The sequence below is a fragment of the Limulus polyphemus genome, unplaced genomic scaffold, assembly GCF_000517525.1.
Source record: "Limulus polyphemus unplaced genomic scaffold, Limulus_polyphemus-2.1.2 Scaffold713, whole genome shotgun sequence".
Classification (NCBI taxonomy): domain Eukaryota; kingdom Metazoa; phylum Arthropoda; class Merostomata; order Xiphosura; family Limulidae; genus Limulus; species Limulus polyphemus.
The window spans coordinates 317,381-326,900 of record NW_013666323.1 but is presented as its reverse complement, the minus strand read 5'-3'; positions in this window follow the sequence as shown (position 1 = coordinate 326,900).

Genomic DNA, 9,520 nt, shown 5'->3' with positions numbered 1-9,520 from the left:
TGAATATAATGTTTTTTGAGATAAGTGCACGAAAGACAGTTCCTAATCATGAAAAGTGAACACAAGTTATTATGTTTGCCGGAACACAGCTTTTCTTTTAAGATCAGTTGTTAATTTTTACTTTGCTTATTCTCTTACAAAGTAGGTTGTTGGGAATTAATAACCTAAATGAAGATAATCTGTTTGAATAAAATTGTGATATAAAACAAACTATAGTAAAAGTTCTTCTTAGGTGAAAAACCATAAGTAGTAATAAGGTTACTGGACCTCTACTGTTCCACTTTTTAGCATCTGGTTTGTTAATAAAGGTTTCAACTATAAGCAGATGTTACAAATTTCTATAAAATTCCGTTTTTTGCTTATACGAAAATGTTACTCATAAACATAAAAAATAAAATTGGCTCACTAATTAAATATGTACCTTTTAAAGACATTAATGAATTAATTACCCATCTCTATATACATGTTTGTTTGCTTTTCTAATGTCTTTTGTTTAACATTTATAAATGTCTAGAGAAGTAACTGCCTGACTAAGGAAAACACCAATTTGTAATTAATGTAAAGTTTAATTGACTCTTTAGAAAAGTTAGGCCTCATTTATTTATTAATGTAAGTTTATATTATTCTGATTCACAGTTTTTGTCAGTAGTATTTTCTGTGGTTGTAATATAACATAAATTTATATAACTTAAAACCAAATAAAATTATCCTAAAAATAAACAGTGTTCTGTATAATTGGCCCTCATCCTAGACGATTTTTTTACGTTTATTCTCGGTATAAATTAAAGACAAGTCTAGTGCTGTCATATCATATATTTACTATTTGTATTGTTATGCATATCCATATATATATATATATTTCACACTTTGAATTCACTAAAACATGTCTCGAAATGATGCTACTATCACTGATATATTAATTAATAAGTTATAGATGGAGCTCATGAATAATTTTCCACTTGTTTAATGTAACACATAAATAGTGAATTTTTATGCTAATATCGTAGTTTTTCAGATGTATCGTTATAATTAAAATCGTGTAAGCTAATACTTCAGAGTGACCACATAAAGTCAAAATCTAGGCTTGTATCTACTTAAAATTTCCAAATAATTTTAATAATGTAGATTTTTTTCAAGAGATGTTTAAGTTTTCCTCACACTGCTTAGAAAATAACGCTAGATCAAACTATAAAACCAGTGACACCTCTCGGCGTAACTTGAACTTTTAATTTCCAGAGAGTTTGACGATTAAGCTTGATAACTGTAAGTACAATGTTTGTTAGCTTATTGAAAAACTCAGTTCCTTCACTGATAGAAAATTATACCTGAAAATGAATGAAAAGAAGTTAAAGACGACGATTTTTCCCCTATAGACATTACCTCTTTCTAGACTACCCAAGTTGTGCTTTATGTAAAACAATTTTTCGTCTGCCGGTATTACCGAGAGATCTGTGTTGTCGATCTTCGTGTTATAAAATACGGTGTTTCACAGGCAAGAGAAACTTATCAATATTATATTATATGTTAATATTTATTTTATTTTTAAAAAGTAGTAGTGAGTGAAAAAAAAAATCATAGTATGCTGGAAACAACGTTTACCATTATGCCAATTTTACCTTTGTCGCGGAACCTATACAAGAAAGTTATCACACAACGATTAGTCCTAGAAGTATACAAGAAACAGTGATCACACAACGCTTTGTCGCAAAAGCTGTAGAAGGAATATTATCACACAACGCTTACATTTCTACTTTAATTCGCTAGGTATATACACATATATGTGTTACATTTAGCGTGTATCTTTGTGTTGATCTTTAAATATGTTTTGAGGATAACATAAATATATTAGCTATACCTCAAAATATTTCGGGTTCTTATCGAGGAAATTAATCTTTTTTTTTATTTTATTGTAGAGTTTACTGTAATATTTCGTTTGCACATCAATGCATTTACATTGATTAAAGCTAAATTATTTTCTCGGTCTGCTTGAGCTTCCGAAAGGAATGGGTGGGGTCACGGAAACTGCTTATATGTAAAGAAAATAACATTAATGTAAACCTCATAAGTAAGATTATTAAGAACCCAACAAGAAAAACTGTGTAAAATGTTATTTCTTATCATTGTATAAATATGAGTATAGTTGAAAAACAGGTTCTAACCGTATTTTGTGAACATAGCAATGCATAAAAACAAACAAAAGAAAGGCATCGGTTACGTGACCAGCTTTTGCTGGAACAAGAGTTGGTGAAAAATAAGATAGAACTATTTTTTCCAAAAAAAAAAACTATTTGAACAACATTGTTTACATTGTAATAGCACATATATTTTGTGACTTATTTATGTCTAGCATTAAAACTTCTAAATATAATTTAACACTGAGAAATTAAAATGAACAAACTGAAATGTTGTTTATGATGACTAACATGTTAAAAGCAGAATATCGTTGTCTTATTTAACTACTGGGTTCGAATACAAAAATTAGATAGGTACAACGTACTTTGTATTGATTTTGTTTTATAATTCCTTACATTTATTACCAGCGCAATATGTTTAGTAAAAAGAAATAAAAATTTCCCAAATAGTGCTACCAATAGCAATATGAGTAACATGAAATGTTGACATAATGCGATTGACATTACTGAAACGTAAAAGAAGTCTGATCAAATTATCTAAGTAATTTTTTTTTAAATTCTAGAAATCACTTTCGGTTTAAAGATGTTTAGATACATTTTATTTTGCCTGATTTATTTCACTTGCTAATTTTTCTATTGTGAATGTATTAAATTGTTACTAATCCTGAAAAAAAGAATAATTATAAAATTGGGTTTTATGAATCCCCCTTTTTTTTGGTTTAGGCAAAATAAGTTAGCTTTTCAATAAAGGAAATATGGGTTGTATGCTTTACGAAGAACATTTGTATGTCAATTTTCTTAAATAAAAAAATTACAATAGAAGCATTATATAATTACGTGAAAACTCTGGTCAGTAGCACAGCTAACAAGTAAAGAAAATTTCTCAAAAAAGGAATTAAATGTAGGGATGGGTAATATCAATCCTTCAAAAACAATACAAACAAGATAGTAGGGATGGCAGTTACATTATCCCTACATAACAGTAAAGGCACACAGTGTAGTAGAATGTTAACTGACAAAAATCATTACATTCAACTAAATTATGATTTAATAGTTATATATATTGCTATATGTTAGTTCTTGACTGTACTATTATGTAGGGATGATGCAATTGACATCCTTATATTTACTTCTTTTCGGAAAAGTTTTGCTTTACTTGTTTGCTTGTTGTTTTTTTTTATGCAGTGTTTCAACAGACATAGGAAGGTTGTACTTATAAGCAAGCTATAAATACAATGAGGTTCCAACTGTAATATTTACTGTTCATTTATTTTTGGCGGGTAATTCCTGTTTAGTTTCACCCTATACTTAAGCTTTTTAAAGGAACACTAAATGCCTGTAAGAAAGCTAACTTCAGGGAGTAATGATAACATCGTTAACACTAGAATTATGAATTAAAAATACTAGTAGTTAATAACATTTATAAAAGCGGATACTCCATTTGAAACTATGTAACCTCAGTGAAATTGATTAACACCATTGTTTTGTTTTTTAGTTATCATGTAATAAAAAAGAAGAATCAGAAAGAATAACAAGAAATTCAAACTTTTTGCTTAAGTATTTACAGACATTTCCAAAACTTGTGACTCAGCCATCCCATTACTTACTTAGTACTTAGTCCATCCTGTGTCTTCTGACACACTGGGCCGTCCATTAACGATACTTTCTTCCATCCAGCGCCATATGTTCCATTTCTTCCCATTTGATAGTTTTTCGCTGATTTCTTTTTCAATACATTTTTCGACGTGAGCTTTGGTTGTCCTCTCTTTCTACTTTCACCTTCCACCTTCCAATTCATCACTTGTTTCGCACTTCTTGTGTTATCCATTCTTCTTATGATGTGATCCATCCATCTTAATCTTGTCTATCTGACTAAATTCATCAGGTCACATTCTTCTGTGCACTTCAACACCTCGATGTTTGATACTTTATCCTTCCGTAATATTTTCAATATTCGACGCAGGCTGTTCATATGGAATGCATTTAACTTTTTTTCGTATTTTCTGTACGTCTGCCACGATTCACAACCATACAGCAGGACAGGCGCAACAAGACAGTTGTAGAATTCATACTTCTATTGTTGAGCAGTTTCTGAGTCTTCGAAATGCGACATTAGTTTTACCAATTCTGATGATCACTTTTTCATGGCTATCTCCATCTCTCCGTATTTTGTTTCCAAGGTAGGTGAAACTCGTGACTTGCTCTATAGTCTCTCCATCATATATTATATTAGGCTTTCCATTCTGTATTGCGTTTTTTCACATTGTATCTTAGACCCACCTTTTCGGCTTCTCTTTTCAACTTCTTTGTGCATTCTGCAGTCCTTCTCCAGTTTCATCCATAATAGCAATACCGTCAGAGAAGTCCAGATCCAATAACTTATTATTCCCCAGCTATTCCTCACATTCTTTAATTTCTACCTTCCTCATTACATGGTCATTTACCATAATAAGTAAGAATGGTGATAATATCCTTCCTTGTCGTACACCAGAGTTGATTTTAAAACTACCACTTAATCCGCCTGAGAGTTTCACCCTGTATTCTGTTTCCCGATAGATTACTTTCACAACATTTATCACTTTCTTTAGTATTTCGTATTGTCTTACAATCCTCCACATCTTTTTTTTTCAGTTTATACTGTCGAATGCCTTCAGTCATTACATAGATATTGTTATAAACGGAAACACTGTATAGTATTGTAAAGCTCTGATGACGTATTGAGGAGATATTTCAAATACCATTTCGTTGAACAGTCCAAGCCATCCCTACACACAGGCTTAATAAAATACGTTAACTCTAACTGTTTCAATCACGATTATCACTATGCAGAGGATAGTTGTTTGCCACTTAAATAACAATAAAATACTCTAATAAAGCTTTCCTTACATCATTAGCATGTGCTAAAATGCAAAATGAAAATGCTCTGAAGGTTTCATATAAGTATTCGGTTACGAGATGAAATAAAACAAAACAAGAAAAATAATTACAAAAGCTTGACTTGATAGAAGTCCTCCGGTGGATGAGCAATAAGTTTACGAACTTACAACACAAAAATGTAGGGTTCGATTCTTCACGGTGGACAGCTGCAAAAAACCCATTGTGAAGCTTTGCACTAAAGAGCATCACCAACTTGATAGGCAGCTGCGCCCGATATACCAGTTTCAAAATATATCAAAATAAATATCTACACGTTTAGAACTTATGAAAAAGAAGATACTCTAAAAACTAAACTATATATTACATAGTAAAGTCACCCCCCCCTAAAGAAAGACTGTTTACCTCCAGAAATACTATTTTAACGTGTTTTAGTACCATGAATCTCTGGCAATATGATAATGTTATTATTTGTAACAGCTTACTTTTACTTATATAAATAATAAAAAATATAACGTAATCATAATTCATAAAAAAGGACTTATGCTGTAAAGAATTTTGTTTGTTTGTTGTTAAGCACACAGTAGCACAATGGACTAGCTATGCTGTGCTCATCGCAGAACTATAAAAAACGGGTTAAAACAGTTAAAATTTATCCATGGAAGAACTAAAGCATGTTTGAAATAAATGTTAGTATTTGTTCTTTCTCAAAGTTAATTATGAGGTTATTTTAGATTTAAATCATTGCTAACAAAGAAATCATGATTTAGTATAAGCACAACACTTTCGAAATGTTGTGAATCGAAACTTCGAAATTAGGCAAACTCATTTGATATTCATTTGAAACACCTAATTAATTCCACATAATTTGGTTGATGTTTTCCATGTGCCTTAATCGAAAAACCCATTGTGTCTGCTTTAACACTTTAAACACAAACTCAGAGTTAATTGCTAAAATTAGTTTGGGAGTTATTTAGCAACAATGTAGATTAAACATTTCATTACATCCCTTTAATTGCAGCATAAAATGAAATATATAACATTTAAAGGACTAATTTAGTCTGCCTCGAGGTTTGGAATATACTGTCACTTTCTCGTAAAGTCAAACTAAAACAAAATCCGAACTTTCTCATTGTTATTACTTAGAATACTCCCATTAAAATATCTATCGAACGATCAAGTCACAGGATCCAATCCTTTCCTTTCTTTCAGTTTTTCTATTAACAAAAGTAAGACGATGAATCTATATAAAAATTGTGATTATAGGATTCGTTTACTTCTAATTGAGAGCAGATATGCATATGTAAATATCAAAGTTAACTTACCCTCAGACGAAGATACCTATAAGGAACACATCAAAAAAATTTACTCCATTTACATCATTATGGCTGAAAACTTTGTGATATCAGTTGCTTGAATCAACTATTTTAAGTACATAGAAGTACATGTACATTGAGTACATAGAATATGCATATAATCTTAAAACTTCGGAAAATGAATATTGTTGAATGAAATCAATCAATCACAGACAAGACAGTGATAATGCTATCTAACAACCTTTTAATAAAATTATTAAATTTTCCATACTATTCACAATGATTCGTTTTAAGTATAATATCTAAAACATATTGTTTAATAGCTTAAACGTATTGATTTTTCTCTTTTTATTTAAAGTAAACATCAAAAATTTGTCGGAAAGTTAAGAGTAAGTTAAAAAAAATGAGTTAAGCTGATATGAGATAAAGATCAATGCTAAATCAGAAGATTAAGAGTGATAAAAGGAATATTAAGTTGTTTCTGATATAAGATAGAGATCAATGCTAAATTAGCAGATTAAGAGCTAGAAAAGAAGTGTTAAGTTTTTCTGATATAAGATAAAGATCAATGTTAAGTCAGCAGAATAATAGTGAGGAAAGAAATATTAAGCCGTTTCTGATATAAGTTAAAGATCAATGTTAAATTATCCCAGTGGGTCAGTGTTAATTTACGGACTTACAACGCTAAAATCCGGGGTTTGATTCTCCGTGATGAACAGAGAACATATAGCTTACTGTGTAGCTTTGCGCTAAAACAAACAGTTAATCTTAGATCAGCCGAATAGAAGTGGAGAAAAGAAAGAGAAAGACGTAAATATATTAATGTTAAATAAGCAAATCGAGAGTGAAGAATAATCGAGTAGTTTTTTTACTTAACATAAATATCAATGGCATGCTAATAGCCAAGTCTAAAATAAGGTACCTTTAATTTACTTAAATATTAATGCTGTCACCAAATTATTAAAGAAAAAAATAAAGAGTTTATTTTTTTCATGCAAGAGAAGACTATTCTGATGCCATCAGGTTAAGTGAGAAAAAGAAAAGGATTAATCTAATTTTTTATCTAATGTATTAGTGTTTGCTTTCAGGATTAAATTTATTGTTCACCCTAGAAGCTGCCCCCCCCCCCTCCCAGTGGCACAGCGACATGTCTGCGGACTTACAACGCTAGATTCCGGGTTTCGATACCCGTGGTAGGCAGAGCACATATAGTCCATTGTGTAGCTTTGTGCTTAACTACAAACAAACAAACTAGAAGGTGGAGCCCTTTGTAACCTGTTCCAATTACTGCTTTTATAGGTTTTAAGCAAGGTTTGGTTTGTTTTAATGCTAATAGAATATTTTCATTAATTTATGTTAACTTTTTTTTTTTTACTTTATCTTTTACAACCTCTTTCTAATTGTGCAAAATATATTGGTTATTTCCTGTCGGTTTTAAACATAAATTTAATTTTCAACGTGAACTAATTATAATTATTTGGTTAACTGAGTGAAAAATATTGTATTACCTATCTTAAGCTCCATAATGTAATTGGTTTCAGTTTACGTTTGGCTCATGAAAAGGAAAGAGTCAATAACATTTTTTCTAACTAACGTTTAAACGTCGTTTGCTTACACATAGTGGGTGGAAATTAAGTAATTTCATTAAAATATGCAGGTTTTATTAGTGCAAATTTTAATAACAGAAAAAAACAACTTCCCCTTATATCGTCGAATATGTTCAAGTATATATATATATATTAATGTTTTCTTACGAACGTGTGAGAAACTTTGCTTCTAGTCAGTTTCAGTGTTTTTAATTAAAATGTTGAAAGCACATATTAATTTGAACTTAGTTTTGATCCTTTTCGAACAAAAGGAGAAGTGCAATAAACAGCTTCTGATTGAATGACCACCGCAACATCTTCCAAATACCTTAAACAAAAGATCTACATGCGAATGATTCTTTATATTGTTTAATTTAATATTTAAGCTCTATTAACAGGAAGAAAGCTCGCAGTGATACACATAAAAGTTGAGAATCACGTATGAAGTATGTATTTCATCCACTTTATAGATATTACTATTGAGATATATATATATATATATATTCTGAAAACTTTTAATACGATCTAAAGAGGCAAATTATGTTGTAGTTTGAAGACAGAACTATGATTAAATTAATGGAATAATATACATTATTTATTTACCTGAAATTGGACTTGGCTCTAAAATAACCGAAGTGTAAATATTCGTATAAATTAATTTATATTGTTAATTATAACGTACTGGTAGAGCTTCATTTCAATAAAAAAATACAAATTAAGAGTTAAGGAAAAAATCAGAAAATCAAATATAAGCATATAAAGTCTTAAACACTGAGTATCTTCTAAAAAAATAGGACAGTTTTATTTGCAGATAAAACTCTGATTTACAAAATAACATTTATTGATCTGCTATCGATTTCAGCTCTACAATAAACATTAAGTGTGAATTTTATCTGTTGCGGGGTTTAGCTCTAAGATAATCGTAGAGATTTTGAACATTTATCCGAGGGATGGGACAAATAGCAGTTTTGCTCAGATATCGCTTCTTCCGGATATGACGGTAGAAGTGGCCGTAAATATTGAAAATGTGCCACACGCGTGAAATACCACGTTATTATAGTATAGCATGAAACAAGCTATTTCGTCACTGAGTTTTTGAAAATATAAGATGGATGTCTACAGGGATGTACAATTCCCCATGAATAAGCATTCTTTGTAAGCCCTTCAAGGAAAAGTGTCATGTGGTGGCATAAGAAACGTTTTACATCCCCCGTTCCCCCTAAGAATGTTGTTTGAATTGTTCTTGTTGTTGCTGTCGCTGCCGCTATCGTGACCACCTGTGGCATACAGTAGCAATATAACAATTGTTTATTTATGCTAAAAGCGACTATTTGTAGTACAACTACCAAGGCTTCCGTCCTTTAATATCTGGGGAAATGCGACTATGCTTAGAAATTAGTAATAAACACCATTGAACTAGATGATGTAATACCTGTTATGTGTAACCCACATTCAAATAATATCATGTCTAATAATGGTTGGAGACGGCTTGAATGAGTAATGAAGAAACACGTGAACATAAGTTTAACATAACAGCAAATGTACAACGTTTCGACAAGGTTTTGTCATCATCATGACAAAACCTTGTCGAAACGTTGTACATTTGCTGTTA